General features: G+C 39.5%; 1 protein-coding gene across 1 annotated transcript in view; it reads left to right on the top strand.

The window, feature by feature from the left end:
* Positions 1 to 280: 280 nt before the first annotated feature.
* The window catches only part of LOC128685235 (NFX1-type zinc finger-containing protein 1-like), a 356060-nt gene continuing 337363 nt past the window's right edge, over positions 281 to 18977 (top strand). Inside the window, exon 1 of the mRNA XM_070080420.1 lies at positions 281 to 449. The gene's annotated coding sequence lies outside the window, so the exon portion shown is untranslated. The remainder of the gene's footprint in view (positions 450 to 18977) is intronic.

Raw genomic sequence — 18977 nt, 5'->3', positions numbered from 1 at the left:
ACGTGTGGTGGTAGTAGTGGTAGTTGACGTGTACAGTACGTGTGGTGGTAGTAGACGTACAGTACAAGCACCTAAAGTCAGTTCCTGATCAGCCGGGCTGTGGCTCGTACGTTGGTTTGCGTGCAGCCAGCAGCAACAGCCTGGTTGATCAGGCGCTGATCCACCAGGAGGCCTGGTCACAGACCGGGCCGCGGGGGCGTTGACCCCCGAAACTCTCTCCAGGTAAACTCCAGGTAAACAGTACGTGTGGTGGTAGCAGACGTGTACAGTAGGTGTGGTGGTAGCAGACGTGTACAGTACGTGTGGTGGTAGTAGTGGTGTGGCCGCCGCCTCAGTCCTCACAACTTTGTCATTGTTGCTACACCGCTGCTGCCACTACCACCACTGTTACTACCACCACCACTGTTACTACCACCACCACCACTGTTACTGGTGGTAACAAGAGTGTTGTAAGTACAGTAAACATCGTGTTATGGTACTTGTAGTTTACTGTTAATTAAGGTTAGTAGTGTAGTGGTCTACCACAATGTTTATCTTCATAATATTGTGTCTGTGTCAAGTGTCACCATATATTGTGCCTCCTACACTATCTTTACTCACTTTAAACATCATCATCATCTTCATCATCATCAATTATCGTAAATCATTATCGTTTTCAATTATAAATCATTATTATTATTGGCATCGTCAGTCATTATCACCATTGATTTTCATCAATATCATTATCGTCATCAATCATTATCATCAGTTATCATGAGTCATTATCGTCATCAATCATTATCATCAGTTATCATGAGTCATTATCGTCATCAATCATTATCATCAGTTATCATGAGTCATTATCGTCATCAATCATTATCATCAGTTATCATGAGTCATTATCGTCATCAATCATTATCATCAGTTATCATGAGTCATTATCGTCATCAATCATTATCATCAGTTATCATGAGTCATTATCGTCATCAATCATGTCACTATCATGCCCCCGCATGATAGTGACTTTCTTTGTACTTAACAAGTCAAACTTGTAATCACACATTGTAACCTTTGCAAAGAAATAAATATATATCTTTAATAATGATGATGATGATCATCATCATCATTCAGGCCCCTGAGGCCTGGTTGGCAAAGCTCTCGTTTCAAACGCTGGAGTCCGGGTTCGATTCCCAGCAAGGGTGAAAAAATTTCGACACGTTTCTTTTCACTAGTTGTCCTGTTCACCTAGAAAGTAGGTACCTACCGAGTAGGTACCTACCAAGTAGGTACCTGGGTGTTTATGGACTTATTATGATTTTGTTCCTCACAAACATCACAACAATAGGAATATAAAAAATATATGAAAAACATTAATTTTAATAAATTTGCTGCAGTGCACAAGTCTGCACTTCAAGTTCCGTGATAAATGTTTGTTAAATTTATTTAGGTGCATGTACACATAAATACATTTATCATACATGATGTAAATTAACAATTAGCATAACCAAAAATGTCAAAGTGACCAATATTCCATCCTGTAGCTCGATCACTAGCTCACTCAGCTTACACACTGAGGTCCTAGGTTCAATCCCCGGTATGGGTGGAAACAGTAGGACAAGTTTCCCTCAGACACCTGCTGCCCATGTTCACCTAACAGTAAAATGGGTACCTGGGTGTTAGTGAACTGGTGTGGGTTGCATCCTGGGGAGAAAATTGACTTAATTTGCAGGAAATGCTCAGCATAACAAGGGGCTTTCTGTATAGTAGTATGTCATTGATGTTAGCTACTAAGTTTACTCAGGTACAGCTATGTATAAATACAGTTACATAAATTATCATACGTAAGAGCATGTGTGTGGATTACTTAGGATAACCCAGGAAAGTCAGACACCGACTGTGTACCTTGTACACGTACTTTTATTTTTTTTTATATACCTGGTCGAGACATTTTCTTCAAACTGCTGCCACATTTGGAAAATAAATAATATAAATCGTTAAGATAAAATGCAATTAGCTCTTTAATTTTAAGGATTGAGAATATTTCTCAAGGTTGTATTAATGTTGGAAGAATTACTGACAATGTTATTTTATTTTATTTTTATTTATTTATTTTTTGTCTTTGCAAACAGTATATTGAGATTATGTATTTACAATAATGGGTTGCAATACAAAGAGAGCCTCTATTATGCCTAGGCATCATGGGCCAACTTAACATTATTGGCTTACAGTCTACTTAGCACTAAGAAGTGTATCATAGTTGTACAGCAGGAAAGTAATTATTTCATAAGTGTACAGTAGGATATTAGTTATAAATGAATCAAAATTTGTATAATACAAAGATATACGTATTTATATTCTAAAATGCTTTTGTGAAAAACAATGATTCAATTATATTCCTGTCAACAATGGATAAAATGTTCAATGTGACTGTTTCAGTTATGATGTGGGAGTACATAGGTGAGTAAATGTGTACTGAGTATTTAGCATTTAGTCTAGGGTGATTAAGTGGCTTTTGAGAAGTCTTAAATTGATTTTCAGACTGGGTTACTTTAATATCTTCTGGTAATGAATTCCATATTTTGGGGCCCTTTATGTGCATAGAGTTTTTTACACAGTGTGATATGGACACAAGGTATATCAAAAAAAGATCTGTGTCTTGTGTTGTGGTCATGTGTCCTGTTTAGGTTGGTGAGGAAAAGTTTGAGTGGAGGGTTTATGTTTGTGTGTATTGTTCTGTGTATGTATTAGGCACATTAATAAGTATGGATGTTCTTAATGGTAAGCAGATTCAGACTTTTGAAAATTGGTGGAGCATGCTGGCGGGAGTGGGAATTTGTTAACATTCTTACTGCTGTCTTTTGCTGGGTTATTAGGGGTTTTAGGTGATTGGATGTTGTTGATCCCCATGCACAAATTCCATATGTAAGATAATGGTATATGAGTGAATGGTACAGTGCCAGGAGAGCTGATTGTGGAACGTAGTACCTTATCTTTGATAGTATGCCTACAGTCTTGGGACAGTCTTGGACACAGGTGCAACTTTAGGAGCTTTATCAAGCCGTTACATCTTGATAAAGCTGCTGGAGAGCGAAACGTTGCCACTGTAAAATGCCACGTTAGTTGCACTTGTGTCCTTTTACTTTACATTTCTGTAGGTAACTTAGCTGTGTCATGGGTCATGTTTTGTGTCTAGCACACACTGCTGCTGCTGAGAATTTATTCTAGCTGATGAACAATGTATGGCCACAGGAAAGAGGTTGAATGGCTGAATATACTGTAAAATTGGTAATGTCTTGCAAAATAAACATTGATTCAAGTTGCAGCAAGTTTTATGAGTTAATAAAAAATAAGCTGTTACTAAGGAATGTTTATTCTAGTGAAAAATATAAATGGTTCTCCAAAGATTGATTTTATACTTTTTTTTTTTATTCTGTAGTCTTGAATTGAGACACTAGTACATTTTAGTCCTTATTTTTTTTGCATTAAAGAAAATATACGTAGTCTGTGTGGAGCCCCATGTTGATGCTACTTCAGGTAGCCCTATGTTGATGCAACCTCTGGTAGCCCCAGGTTGATGCAACCTCGGGTAGCCCCAGGTTGATGCAACCTCGGGTAGCCCCAGGTTGATGCTACCTCGGGTAGCCCCAGGTTGATGCAACCTCGGGTAGCCCCAGGTTGATGCAACCTTGGGTAGCCCCAGGTTGATGCAACCTCGGGTAGCCCCAGGTTGATGCAACCTCGGGTAGCCCCAGGTTGATGCAACCTCGGGTAGCCCCAGGTTGATGCAACCTCGGGTAGCCCCAGGTTGATGCAACCTCGGGTAGCCCCAGGTTGATGCAACCTCGGGTAGCCCCAGGTTGATGCAACCTCGGGTAGCCCCAGGTTGATGCAACCTCGGGTAGCCCCAGGTTGATGCAACCTCGGGTAGCCCCAGGTTGATGCAACCTCGGGTAGCCCCAGGTTGATGCAACCTCGGGTAGCCCCATGTTGATGCTACCTCGGGTAGCCCCAGGTTGATGATACCTCGGGTAGCCCCAGGTTGATGATACCTAGGGTAGCCCCATGTTGATGCAACCTCGGGTAGCCCCATGTTGATGCAACCTCGGGTAGCCCCATGTTGATGCTACCCTGGGTAGCCCCATGTTGATGCTTCCTCGGGTAGCCCCAGGTTGATGCTATTTCGGGGAGCCCCATGTTGCCTGGTGGTAAAAGCTCTCGCTTCTCACTGTGAGGATCTGGGTTCGATTCCCAGCGAAGGCGTGGAAACATTGGATGTTTCCTTACACCGGTTGTCTGTGTTCACCCATCAGTAAAATGTGTACCTGCGTGTTAGTGGACTGGCGTGGGTTGCATCCTGGGACAAAACTGATCTAATTTGCCAGAAATGCTCTGCATATCAAGGGATTATCTATATAGTAGTATGTCATTGATGTCAGCTAGGCCTGTATTTTTTGTATATGTACTCGTAGTAAATAAAGATTTTATTTTTATTATTTTTATATTATGTTGATGCTACCTCGGGGAGCCCCATGTTGATGCTACACAAGATTAACCCAAGTTTACTGTAATGATCATCATAACCACAGGCTTTACATAGGCTAATCATAATTTCTTTGGCTCACACCAGGACATTTTTAAGGTTTTGAAAAAAAAAATACATAGAAAAGATGGATTTTATTTCTTTGCAAAGTTTACAATGTAATTACATTGTGACCTTTGGCAAGAAATAAAATCCTAGATAAAGATTTTATTTCTTGGCAAAGGTCACAATGTAATTACATTGTAACCTTTGCAAAGAAATAAAATCTATCTTTTCTATGTATATTTTTTTTTTCAAAACCTTAAATATGTCCTGGTTTGAGCCAAAGAAATTGTGATAAGCCTATATAAAGCAAACCTCAGGTGCCCAGTGGCCTGGTGGCTAAAGCTCTTGCTTCACAAAAGCGAGGGTCCGGGTTTGATTCCCGGTGAGGGTAGAAACATCGGGCATGTTTCCTTACACTGGCTGTCTATGTTCACCATCAGTAAAATGGGTACCTGGGAGTTAGTTGACTGGTGTGGGTCGCATCCCGGGACAAAAACTGACCTAATTTTCCCGAAATGCTCTGCATAACAAGGGGCTTTCTGTGAAGTAGTTATGTCACTGATGTCAGCTAGGCCTGTATGTCTTGTACATGTACAGTACTTGTAGAAATAGATACAATTTTTTTTTAACACAATGGCTGTTTCCCACTAAGGCAGGGTGACTCAAAAATTAAAAAACACAAAAAGAAAGAAAAACTTTCATCAGCATTTAACACTTTAACTATCACTCATACATAATCACTGTCTTTGACAGTTTAAACATCCCTCCAAACTGCCAATATCCCAAATCCCTCCTTTAAAGTGCAGGCATTGTATACTTTCTATTTTCAGGACTCAAGCCTGACTAACCGGTTTCCTTGAATCCCTTCATAAAATACAATGGAACCTTGGCTTACAAGTTTAATCCATTCTGTGACCTAGCTCATAACCTGATCTGCTTGTATGCTGAGTCAATTTTCCTCATTTAAATTAATTTAAATGCCACTAATCCGTTCCAGTGGAATTCCTACTCTCAGGAGGCAGGACAAAATACTTCAATATAACTCGAATATCAACTCTATGTTTACCTGGAGTTTACCTGGAGAGAGTTCCGGGGGTCAACGCCCCCGCAGCCCGGTCTGTGACCAGGCCTCCTGGTGGATCAGCGCCTGATCAACCAGGCTGTTGCTGCTGGCTGCACGCAAACCAACGTACGAGCCACAGCCCGGCTGATCAGGAACTGACTTTAGGTGCTTGTCCAGTGCCAGCTTGAAGACTGCCAGGGGTCTGTTGGTAATCCCCCTTATGTGTGCTGGGAGGCAGTTGAACAGTCTCGGGCCCCTGACACTTATTGTATGGTCTCTTAACGTGCTAGTGACACCCCTGCTTTTCATTGGGGGGATGGTGCATCGTCTGCCAAGTCTTTTGCTTTCGTAGTGAGTGATTTTCGTGTGCAAGTTCGGTACTAGTCCCTCTAGGATTTTCCAGGTGTATATAAACATGTATCTCTCCCTCCTGCATTCCAGGGAATACAGGTTTAGGAACCTCAAGCGCTCCCAGTAATTGAGGTGTTTTATCTCCGTTATGCGCGCCGTGAAAGTTCTCTGTACATTTTCTAGGTCGGCAATTTCGCCTGCCTTGAAAGGTGCTGTTAGTGTGCAGCAGTATTCCAGCCTAGGTAGAACAAGTGACCTGAAGAGTGTCATCATGGGCTTGGCCTCCCTAGTTTTGAAGGTTCTCATTATCCATCCTGTCATTTTTCTAGCAGATGCGATTGATACAATGTTATGGTCCTTGAAGGTGAGATCCTCCGACATAATCACTCCCAGGTTTTGGACGTTGGTGTTTCGCTCTATTTTGTGGCCAGAATTTGTTTTGTACTCTGATGAAGATTTAATTTCCTCATGTTTACCATATCTGAGTAATTGAAATTTCTCATCGTTGAACTTCATATTGTTTTCTGCAGCCCACTGAAAGATTTGGTTGATGTCCGCTTGGAGCCTTGCAGTGTCTGCAATGGAAGACACTGTCATGCAGATTCGGGTGTCATCTGCAAAGGAAGACACGGTGCTGTGGCTGACATCCTTGTCTATGTCGGATATGAGGATGAGGAACAAGATGGGAGCGAGTACTGTGCCTTGTGGAACAGAGCTTTTCACCGTAGCTGCCTCGGACTTTACTCTGTTGACGACTACTCTCTGTGTTCTGTTAGTGAGGAAATTATAGATCCATCGACCGACTTTTCCTGTTATTCCTTTAGCACGCATTTTGTGCGCTATTACGCCATGGTCACACTTGTCGAAGGCTTTTGCAAAGTCTGTATATATTACATCTGCCTTCTTTTTGTCTTCTAGTGCATTTAGGACCTTGTCGTAGTGATCCAATAGTTGAGACAGACAGGAGCGACCTGTTCTAAACCCATGTTGCCCTGGGTTGTGTAACTGATGGGTTTCTAGATGGGTGGTGATCTTGCTTCTTAGGACCCTTTCAAAGATTTTTATGATATGGGATGTTAGTGCTATTGGTCTGTAGTTCTTTGCTGTTGCTTTACTTCCCCCTTTGTGGAGTGGGGCTATGTATGTTGTATGGCTTGTTTATCTAACACAATTCATCTAATATGATATAATAAACAATATAAATAACATAGAAAACTGTTATATACTCTAGAATTCAAGTGGTGGCTGGTACTCCCTGACCAAGTCCACAACCCGCTCGCTTCTCTTTATCTGTGATTTCATGCTTTACTTCCATGGACATCATCCTCTTTTTTTTCTCAGCACTGTCCTTTACCTGGAGTTTACCTGGAGAGAGTATCGTAGGGGCTCTTAATGGAGATATCGAGGGTTGAAGGTAGACACACTTGTTGGATGGTAACATATATTGTCAGACTGTGATGATGAACGTGGAGCCCAGCCTCTGCCTGTCTTAGCCTGTCTAGGTCTACACGCCGTCTGAGAGCGGGGCAGAGGTACGAACGTGCACATGTGCATCCCTTGACGTCACACAACAGTCACAGGCCTAAAAGGGATCTCCTATCTAAAGCACATGGATGATACTATATGTTATGCAATATAACACAGGGATCAGCAACTATGCTGACAGCTCGGTCATGTTACGTATGTCGTCTCGACATACACTACTATCTATAGGCTGAACAAGCAGGTGGTTCTGGGCTGATTCTATACAATAACAAATTCATATATAACTTAGAACTAATGGATGGTATCATAATGGATGTTAACAAAAATGAGTTTTACGTAATGGGTGTTAACGTAATCACTTTTAACGTAATGAGTTTTAACGTAATGCATTACAAACTACATATAAGAACAAATCATTGTACAATATGGATGGAATTGATTGATCGATCTGTATTCATGCACTCTACGGATTCTGAGGAAGAATAAATATATATATACAAGGTGAAATTAACAGCAAAGGCATCTGGTGCACTCAGACTATTACTGTCAATTCTCAGAATACGGAGGGAACGTGAATACGAAAAAAAAAAATTCTGAAAAACTAATCAGTTAATAACAGACAGTTGACAATTTACTTCATCTCGGACATCTAGTTATACAGACTATGCACATTTAAACCCAATTCTGCGAGGGTGAGGTTTACATATGCAGAATGGTTATCATCTCTGGGAGGATCGAATTCCTCTGCAATGGCTAACACATGCCTTGACTGAGGGAGATCTGAACGAGTATCTACAAAAGATACTTGTGGGTTTCTCATTACTTGTCGAGTACGCAAGGAGTAATGACATTCAGGTTGGTTATCTGACTGAGTGTATTTGAGGTAGAGGGTACAGAGTCAAGACGATTTTCAGTATCTGTCACATTAATCTGGGTAGCAATATCATCAACATCGCATACTAATTTCACATGATCTAAATGCGATTCTTTGTACTTGCCAGTACTAATTTCTCTAACCTTATACTTATTACCAGAGATATGTTCTACAACTTGATAAGGTCTGACAAACTTTTGATCGAGCTTAGGCATTTTGGATGTTTTGTTGAAATTTGTCAGCATTACTCTTGAACCTACTTTGGCTTTTGATGGCTTAGCACGGCTATTAGTTACTCTAGTAAATTCTGCTGTTATTTATTTATTTATTTATTTATTTATTTATTAACAATTTGAGCACACATACAGAGGTACAAAAAAATACAGATAAGAGCAGCATGCCAAAGCCACTTATACTATGCATAGCATTATGGGCTGGCTTAAAATTAACTTAAGATTAACTAAGCAATGATGAAATCAGTGATAAAACATTAATGTAAACAGATTACTATAAAGCACAAGTGAGTATTACAAAGACAGGTCATATGGTTGCATGCATTGTTGTACATTCAGTCGTATGGAGTATTCTGTTAGGTAGTGTATTTAAAAAATAATAAAGTTAGATTGGGTTTTAGGTTTAACATTTATGTGATATAATTGTGAGAAACATTTAAGATATACAATTTATAAGGTTCAGTTATTCAGTATTTATTTGGTTTTGGGTGAGTAAGTGATCTTTGAGAAGAGACTTGAATTTATAAACAGGTAGTGTTTCTTTTATATTTACAGGTAATGAATTCCAGATTTTAGGGCCTTTTATGTGCATTGAGTTTTTGCATAGTGTGAGATGGACACGAGGAACATCAAAGAGTGATCTGTGCCTTGTGTTATGGTCATGTGTTCTGTTGAGGTTGGCAAGGAGATGTTTGAGGGGAGGGTTAATATCAGAGTTAAGTGTTCTATGTATGTAATAGGTGCAGTAATAAGTATGGATGTTTTGTATGGTGAGTAGGTTTAGTGTATTGAATATTGGTGGAGTGTGCTGCCTGTAGTGAGAATTTGTTATCATTCTAACTGCAGCCTTTTGTTGGGTAATTAGTGGTCTGAGATGGTTAATTGTTGTTGAGCCCCATCCACAAATTCCATAGGTGAGATAGGGGTAAATAAGAGAGTGATATAGGTCCAGGAGGGCTGACTGTGGAGCATAGTACCGTATCTTCGATAGTATGCCTACAGTCTTGGAAATTTTCTTAGAAATTTGTTGTATATGTGTATGAAATTTGAGTCTATTATCAAGGTGGATTCCTAAGAATTTTCCCTCTGTTAGCTTTGTGATAGGTGATCCATTTATCATTATGTTAAGAGGGACATTTGTAGCTCTTACCAAACTGAATGAAGTAGGTTTTGTCAATGTTTAGTGTAAGTTTGTTAGTCCTCATCCAGGTAGATATTTTCTGTAATTCGGTATTTACAGTATTGGCTAGCGGGACTGGGCTCGGGTGGGAGAAGACGTATGTAGTGTCATCTGCAAATAGTGTGGGTTTGAGTAATTGCGAAGCATTTGGTAGGTCATTTATGTATAGGAGAAAGAGAAGAGGGCCAAGGACACTTCCCTGTGGGACACCAACTGTAATTGGTTGTGCAGAAGAGTTTCCCCCATTTGCGTACACATATTGGCTTCTGTTGCTGAGGTATGACTTGAGGTAGTTGAGGGAGTGCCCTCTTATACCATAGTGTGACAATTTTACGTGGAGCAAGTCATGGTCAACTGTATCAAAAGCTTTACGTAAGTCAATGAAGATCCCCAGTGGGACTTCTTTTTTCTCTATTGCAGTGTATATATGTTCTAGCATGTGTATAATAGCATCATTAGTATTTTTATTAGGCCTGAATCCAAATTGGCAGGGGTTGAGTATGTTTTGGGAGATAAGGTAGGAGTAGATTCATTTATGAATTAATTTTTCGAAGATTTTTGAGAGAGGGTGTAAGTTGGATATTGGCCTATAGTTATTCAACTCTGTTTGGTCTCCTCCTTTGTGGATCGGGGTGACCCTTGCTATTTTGAGTACTGTAGGGAAGGTGGAGGATTCAATGGATTTGTTAAAGAGTGTTGCAATGATTGATGATAGCACTTGTGACACTTTTTTGTATATAAAGGGTGGTAAGGTATTTAAATCTCCTGCCTGGTTTTTAGTGCGTTGATAATAAGGGAGACTTCGTATGGGTTAGTCGGAGCTAGGAACAGTGTGTTCAGGTAGTTGCCGGTGAGGTAGTCATTTGGTGGGGTATCTGAGCTTGGGATTTTATTGGCAAGATTTTGTCCTATAGTGGAGAAGAAATCATTGAGTCTGTTTGCTGTTTCTGTTGGTGGGAGTTGGGGTTCATCTGATTTTGCTAATTTTATTTCGCTATTTCGTGATATCTTTTTTGTTCCCAGAATTTCTGATAGGGTTTTCCAGGTCTTTTTTATATCACCTCGTAAGTTGGATAATCTGTTCTCATAATACAATTTTTTTGCCCTTCTTATCAGGCTGGTTAGGATTGACGAGTAACGTTTTGTTTGGTCTCTGGTTATGTGACCCATTCTGTACTGTTTTTCATATTGGTGTTTTGTATTTATGGATTTGAGAATGCTGGGTGTTAGCCAGGGACTGTTCAGTCTCTTAGCTGTCATCTGTTTAGTTTATTTAGGGCAGTGCTTGTTATAGGGGTATTGGGTCTTTTTTAGAAAATTATTAATACATTCGTCAATATCTGTATAGATTTCTAGCTCAGTGTGCCAGTCAATGTTTGCTACTGCTGTTGTGAAGTTATTAATGGCTGCCTCATTGTGAAGTCTGAAGGTGACTTTAGTAGTGTCTTGGGGTAGTTTACCAAGAGTTGTTATGAGGAAAGTAGGGTAGTGGTCTGTGGTATTATCTGTAATTATGCCTGATTTTAAAGGGGATATGGTGTTGGTCCAGATGTGGTCAAGTAGGGAAACACTAGTCTCTGTAACTCTTGTAGGTTTTGTTACTGTTGGTAGCAACATACAGTTACTCATTGTGTTTGTGAATTCAGTAACGTGTGGGTCCTGGTCTTGCAGGAGATTTATAATGGCAAAATTGTGAACTTATTCTACTTTAGCACCTGAGAATAGCACCTTGATTATTTTAACAATTGTGAATATATAAACTAGGGTAGTTATATAAAGCTAAAATAAAGGAGAAAATATATAAGGGACTAAAATTAAGTAATGGTAAACAAAGTTAAATGGACAGATGGTCACTATGAAATAATATTGGTTTAGGAGTAATATCTGATTTGTAATATTAAATAAATTGAGCAGTTTATTGCACAATAAAAAGTAAAAAAAAAAAAAATGAGGTAGTTGGTACTAGCTAGCAAAAGATAGTTTTGGTACTTGCAAAAAAGTAATTGGAATATACACTAATTGCATACACAATGAAAAGTGACTAAAAAACAAGTAGTGATAAACAAAATTAAATGGACAGGTAAGAATAATGAATATTGTTAATTTGGAGTAAGATTTGACTTGTAATTTAAAATTATGAGCAATTAATAGCAGTAAGAAAGAAGTATAGAGTATTGGAGGTAGTTGGCATTAGCTAGTAATGAAAAATAATAAAAATAATAATGCACAATATAATAGTAACGTACACTATATGCACCACACGTATATATGTATTAAGGGCACTTATCTAATCTGTTACAGAAATGTCAGCTTTTCTAAGGAAGGTAGAGAAATCATGTTCGTTTGAGATGGTATATTGTTGTCCTGTTGATGTTTTCCTTACTAGTATTTTCCCATCTCGCGTGAAACACTGATGTATTTTGTTTTCCTGTTTAAGTTTTCTCAGCCTGAACAGATGGTTTTGACGTTTTTTTGTTAGACACTCATTTATGTACACTCCATTTTTCATTGTAATTGCTGATTTAATTAGGTCCTTTCTTTTATCGTATGAATGAAGTCGGATCATTATACTGTGTTTACTTCCTGGTTTTCCTAGCAAACGTGTTTCTTTGATTTCATTGTTTTGCACGATGACTTGTACGTGGTTCTGTATTATCCTGATAGCAGTTTCTTTGCACTGTGCTTGTGTTATGTCACTAGGAATGTGTGGACTGTTTATTATAACTGCATCAGACAACTTATCTTGTTCAGTTTTGTCGTCTTGGAAATCAAGGTATTCATTTAGTCGAGTGTGCATGTTCTGATTCCAGTCCTTGATTGCTTCTTCAACCTTCATATTTATTGTTGTTATTTGCTCAGTGTGACTGGCTATAGCTGCTTTTAGAGTATTTTCTGTGTCAACACTTCCCGATGTAATCTTCTCTTCAAGGTTTTGGATCTTGTTCTCGAGGTTGGTTATCTTGGATTCTCGTCGCTCGAGTGTTGCTTTGATATCTTTGATTTCATTTTCTAGAGCAACGATGTAGTCCTTGATATTGTCAGGAATAATCATACCTGAGTAATCATGGGTGAATCCTTTGAAGGGAGTGGAGTTGGAGGGGGAGTCAGCTATGTTTGTTGTTGTTGTTGTTGTTCCCTGGGTGGCGGCGGTGAGGGGGGTTGATGATACACGGGCGTCCTGCTGGGTAGACAAGTTGAGTTCTAGGGTCCTTGCTGTTATTCTTTTATTACTGATGCTGTTTCTTCTGCGATATCCTTTCATAGTATCACTGAAGTAGATACTGTGTAGCAATGGAGGAGAAGGCTTGTTTTCTCGGAGCTTGGGTTAAGTGGTTGTCTGGCAGCAGAGGCAGTGTTTGGGTTAGCAGGGCTGTCTTCCTTAGATCTTCTAATTTTGTCAAGATTTGGGTTACATTCTTAGTATTCTTGGGTCATGTTGTGGTCTACGTGGGTTCATGTAGTTGAACTTTCACTTAGGCCATCACAAGTTTTGATGAGCGATGTTTTTTTGAGAAAGAAGAGCTGGTAGGATACCGTTGCTGCCGCTGCCGCCGCCGCCGCAAATTTCCTGTTGATTTGTGAAGTGTTTCATGTGAGCCATGCTGGTACGAGTTGCTACTAAATCATCAGGGTTGTAATTAGGTTTTGGAGTGGAATATAACAACTCATAGGGTAAACGCTTGTCTACACCATACAATGCATAATGTGGAGTATCACCTATGGAAGCATTGTAAGCAGAATTTATGGCACATTGGACATCTGGTATGACTTCATCCCAAGTTTCACTATTGGGGTTGATAGTGGCTCTCAGGACATCAAGTACTTCCTTATTGGTTCGTTCGGCTAACCCATTGCTGGCAGGATGATGAGGAACAATGGTGGATTTAGAGATCTTGTATAAAGTACACAAATTTTCAAGAATCTCATTACAGAATTCACCTCCATTATCTGTTACTAAGGACTTAGGGGTGGTATGCCTGCAGATAATGCATTCTTTAAATACTTTAGCTACTGTCTCTGCAGTCTTATCTGCAATAGGAACTAACTCACAATATCTGGTGAAATGGTCTACCATAACACACAGACGTTTGTTGCCTTGGAGGGAACATTTAAAATTGGTTAACAAGTCAAGGGCAACTCTTTCCCACGGTTCGCTAGTGGTTGGGTATACTTGGATTGGATTAGGACCATTGACATTCCCTTTATGTTGCATACAGACACTACATTTCTTAACATACTCGGAAATGTCAGTTGCCATATGTGGCCAAAAGTATTTCATTCTGGCTTGTTTCACAGAACGATCCATACCAGGGTGTGCAACACCTGGTACATCATGAACTAGCTGTAGAGCTACGTTCACTAGTGACTGTGGAATTACTAACTGGTAAACTCTTCTACTTGGAGTACCCAACTCGGCTGTTCGATACAGTAATTCTTGGCTCATTACAAAGTCACTAATGGGTGCTGGTGGCTTCACAGTAAGAATAAGATCTTCCTGGAGCAGGAATCGAATCACACCAGACCACATGGGAGCTGTTCTTTGGGCATTTTTGACATCCTCAACAGTAAATGGAGGATCTGCAGTAACTACACTAACGTGTCGCGATAAAGCATCTGCGACTACATTCGACTTGCCAGGTAAATGTTCAAAAGTGGGATTGAACTCTTGGATAGTCAAGGTCCATCTGGCTAACCTTCCAGTAGGCTGTTTGTTCTGGAATAAAGGTATCAGTGGTGCATGGTCTGTCAAGACATGAACAGGGTATACTGGTAAATAATGTCTCGGAAGTGCTTTAAAGACCATACTATTGCTAAAGCTTCTTGCTCCGTTACTGTATAATTACGTTCAGCCTTCGTAAGGACTCGGCTAGCAAATGCAACTGCGTTGTACTTGCCATCAGTCTTCTGAGCTAGTACGGCACCTATGCCAATTGAACTAGCATCAGTTGTTGTTTTTTTTTTTTTTAGCTTTAGAATATTTACTTTATTTTTTTACTTAATTCTAACTATAGATTCATACAAATCTTATGATTACAAGCATTGATCCTGATACCAACCTCTTATTTAATGACTTAAATGATTCAAACAGTTACTGTAATTACTACACAGCAGAACAATCAAAGGCACTTCTCAGAGCCAACAACAACATAACTAACTTTAACTACAATATCACATCTTTAAGCAAGCATTATGATGACCTCCTAGCATTACTAAATTCCTTGCATGCCAATATGTCTATCATTACACTAACTGAAACCTGGCTAAAGCCTGATACTACAGATGTCTATGCCATTCCTGGTTACACAGCCATACACAACTGTAGGCCAGACCAACAAGGGGGTGGCACTGCTATATACTACTCAGACCAACTAGAATGTATCACTAATACTTGCACAAGGGATGAACATGGGGAATATATAATAGCGAAATTCAAATCCAAATAGCTACAAAAACCTCTCACAGTGATAAACATCTACAGAGTTCCACAATCAAACATTAGCCAATTTAGTCAAAACCTAGGAAGTATGATAAATGATGCACACATGAACAAAGATCCAATGAGTAACTGCATGTTGCTACCAACAGTAACAAAACCTACAAGAGTTACAGAGACTAGTGTTTCCCTACTTGACCACATCTGGACCAACACCATATCCCCTTTAAAATCAGGCATAATTACAGATAATACCACAGACCACTACCCTACTTTCCTCATAACAACTCTTGGTAAAATACCCCAAGACACTACTAAAGTCACCTTCAGACTTCACAATGAGGCAACCATTAATAACTTCACAACAGCAGTAACAAACATTGACTGGCACACTGAGCTAGAAATCTATACAGATATTGACGAATGTTTTAATAATTATCTAAAAAAGACCCAGTACCTTTATAACAAGCACTGCCCTAAAAAAACTAAACAGATGACAGCTAAGAGACTGAACAGTCCCTGGCTAACACCCAGCATTCTCAAATCCATAAATACAAAACACCGATATGAAAAACAGTACAGAATGGGTCACATAACCAGAGACCAAACAAAACGTTACTCGTCAGTCCTAACCAGCCTGATAAGAAGGGCAAAAAAATTGTATTATGAGAACAGATTATCCAACTTACGAGGTGATATAAAAAAGACCTGGAAGACCCTATCAGAAATTCTGGGAACAAAAAAGATATCACGACATAGCGAAATAAAATTAGCAAAATCAGATGAACCCCAACTCCCACCAACAGAAACAGCAAACAGACTCAATGATTTCTTCTCCACTATAGGTCAAAACCTTGCCAGTAAAATCCCAAGCTCAGATACCCCACCAAATGACTACCTCACTGGCAACTACCCGAACACACTGTTCCTAGCTCCGACTAACCCATACGAAGTCTCCCTTATTATCAACGCACTGAAAAACAAGGCAGGAGATTTAAATACCTTACCACCCTTTATATACAAAAAAGCGTCACAAGTACTATCACCAATCATTGCAACACTCTTTAACAAATCCATTGAATCCTCCACCTTCCCTACAGTTCTCAAAATAGCAAGGGTCACCCCGATCCATAAAGGAGGAGACCAAACAGAGTTGAATAACTATAGGCCAATATCCAATTTACACCCTCTCTCAAAAATCTTCGAAAAATTAATTCATAAACGAATCTACTCCTACCTCATCTCCCAAAACATTCTCAACCCCTGCCAGTTTGGATTCAGGCCTAATAAAAATACTAATGATGCTAATATACACATGCTAGAACGTATATACACTGCAATAGAGAAAAAAGAAGTCCCACTGGGGATCTTCATTGACTTACGTAAAGCTGTTGATACAGTTGACCATGACTTGCTCCACGTAAATTGTCACACAATGGTATTAGAGGGCACTCCCTCAACTACCTCAAGTCTTACCCCAGCAACAGAAGCCAATATGTGTACGCAAAAGGGGCAAGCTCTTCCGCACAACCAATTACAGTTGGTGTCCCACAGGGAAGTGTCCTTGGCCCTCTTCTCTTCTATACATAAATGACCTACCAAATGCTTCGCAATTACTCAAACCCACACTTTTTGCAGATGACACTACGTACGTCTTCTCTCACCCGAGCCCAGTCCCGCTAGCCAATACTGTAAACACCGAAATACAGAAAATATCTACCTGGATGAGGACTAACAAACTTACACTAAACATTGACAAAACCTACTTCATTCAGTTTGGTAACAGAGCTACAGATGTACCTCTTAACGTAACGATAAACGGATCACCTATCACAAAGCTAACAGAGGGAAAATTCTTAGGAATCCACCTCGATAATAGACTCAAATTTCGTACACATATACAACAAATTTCTAAGAAAATTTCCAAGACTGTAGGCATACTATCGAAGATACGGTACTATGTTCCACAGTCAGCCCTCCTGGCCCTTTATCACTCTCTTATTTACCCCTATCTCACCTATGGAATTTGTGCATGGGGCTCAACAACAATTAACCATCTCAGACCACTAATTACCCAACAAAAGGCTGCAGTTAGAATGATAACAAATTCTCACTACAGGCAACACACTCCACCAATATTCAAAACACTCAACCTACTCACCATACAAAACATCCATACATATTATTGCACCTATTACATACATAGAACACTTAACTCTGATATTAACCCTCCCCTCAAACATCTCCTTGCCAACCTCAACAGAACACATGACCATAACACAAGGCACAGATCACTCTTTGATGTTCCTCGTGTCCATCTCACGCTATGCAAAAACTCAATGCACATAAAAGGCCCTAAAATCTGGAATTCATTACCTGTAAATATAAAAGAAACACTACCTGTTTATAAATTCAAGTCTCTTCTCAAAGTTCACTTACTCACTCAAAACCAAATAAATACTGAATAACTGAACCTTATAAATTGCATATCCAAAATGTTACTCACAATTATATCACATAAATGTTAAACCTAGGACCCAATCTAACTTTGTTATTTTTTTAAATACACTACCTAACAGAATACTCCATTCTACTGAATGAACAGCAATGCATGCAACCATATGACCTGTCTTTGTAATACTCATTTGTGCTTTATAGATATCTGTTTACAATAATGTCTTATCACTGATTTCATCATTGCTTAGTTAATCTTAAGTTAATTTTAAGCCATCCCGTAATGCTATGCATGTAAGTGGCTTTGGCATGCTGCTCTTGCCTGTATTTTTTTTGTACCTCTGTTTGTATGCTAAAATTTCTAAATAAATAAATAAATAAAAAGATAGAAGGGCTTAGAAAAATCTGGGAATTTCAAAATTGGAGCAGATGTTAACTTTTCTTTTAGAGTTTGGAATGCTCTTTCTTGACGGAAGGTCCAAACAAAACGAGCATCTTTCATAAGCAATTCAGTTAGCGGAGCAGCTATGGAAGAAAAATTGGCAATGAAAGATCTATAAAAACCTGCTAAGCCCACAAAGGATCTTACGGCATCAGCAGTTTTGGGAGTTGGAAAATTTAGTACTGCAGTTACTTTACTTTGATCACTCGTAACCCCTCTAGGAGTGACTACGTGACCCAGAAACTTAATTTCTGATCTGAAAAATTGACATTTGGACAGTTTGATCTTTAAATTGGCTTCTTCAAGCTTGCCAGGTACTATATCAAGTCTTTTCAGGTGTGTGTCCACGTCTTCGGACATGACGATTACGTCGTCTAAGTACACCATAAGTGCTTTACCTATAAGACCTCTAAAGATGTTGGTCATGAGTCTAGAGAACATGATAGGAGACGATCGTAATCCAAACGCCATGCGGAGGAAGTGATAATGACCTGTGGGAGTGGAGAATGCAGTTAACTCTTGGCTGTCCTCGTGAAGAGGGACTTGCCAAAACCCTTGTAACAAGTCCAGGGTTGAGAAGACTTTGTTATCTCCGATATTGCATAAAAGGTCACCTAGTACAGGAAGTGGGAAGCGATCTGGAATGGTTTTCGCATTTAACTTCCTAAAGTCAATCACCGGGCGCCAAGTGCCATCCTTCTTAGGCACTAGGATCAAGGGTGCATTCCAGGGTGAATTGCTATGTGCAATAACTCCATCATTGAGCATTTGATTGATCAGTTCCTCTGCGACAGCAACTTGGGAATGAGGCATTCTGTACGCAGGTATATAAATAGGTCTGGTACCAGGTTCAAGTGGAATACGATGGGACAATAAGTTCGTTATACCCATCTTCTC

The sequence above is a fragment of the Cherax quadricarinatus genome, chromosome 1 (genome assembly GCF_038502225.1).
Source record: "Cherax quadricarinatus isolate ZL_2023a chromosome 1, ASM3850222v1, whole genome shotgun sequence".
Taxonomy (NCBI): domain Eukaryota; kingdom Metazoa; phylum Arthropoda; class Malacostraca; order Decapoda; family Parastacidae; genus Cherax; species Cherax quadricarinatus.
The sequence above is the reverse complement of the archived record's forward strand: the minus strand, read 5'-3'. Positions and strand labels throughout refer to the sequence as shown.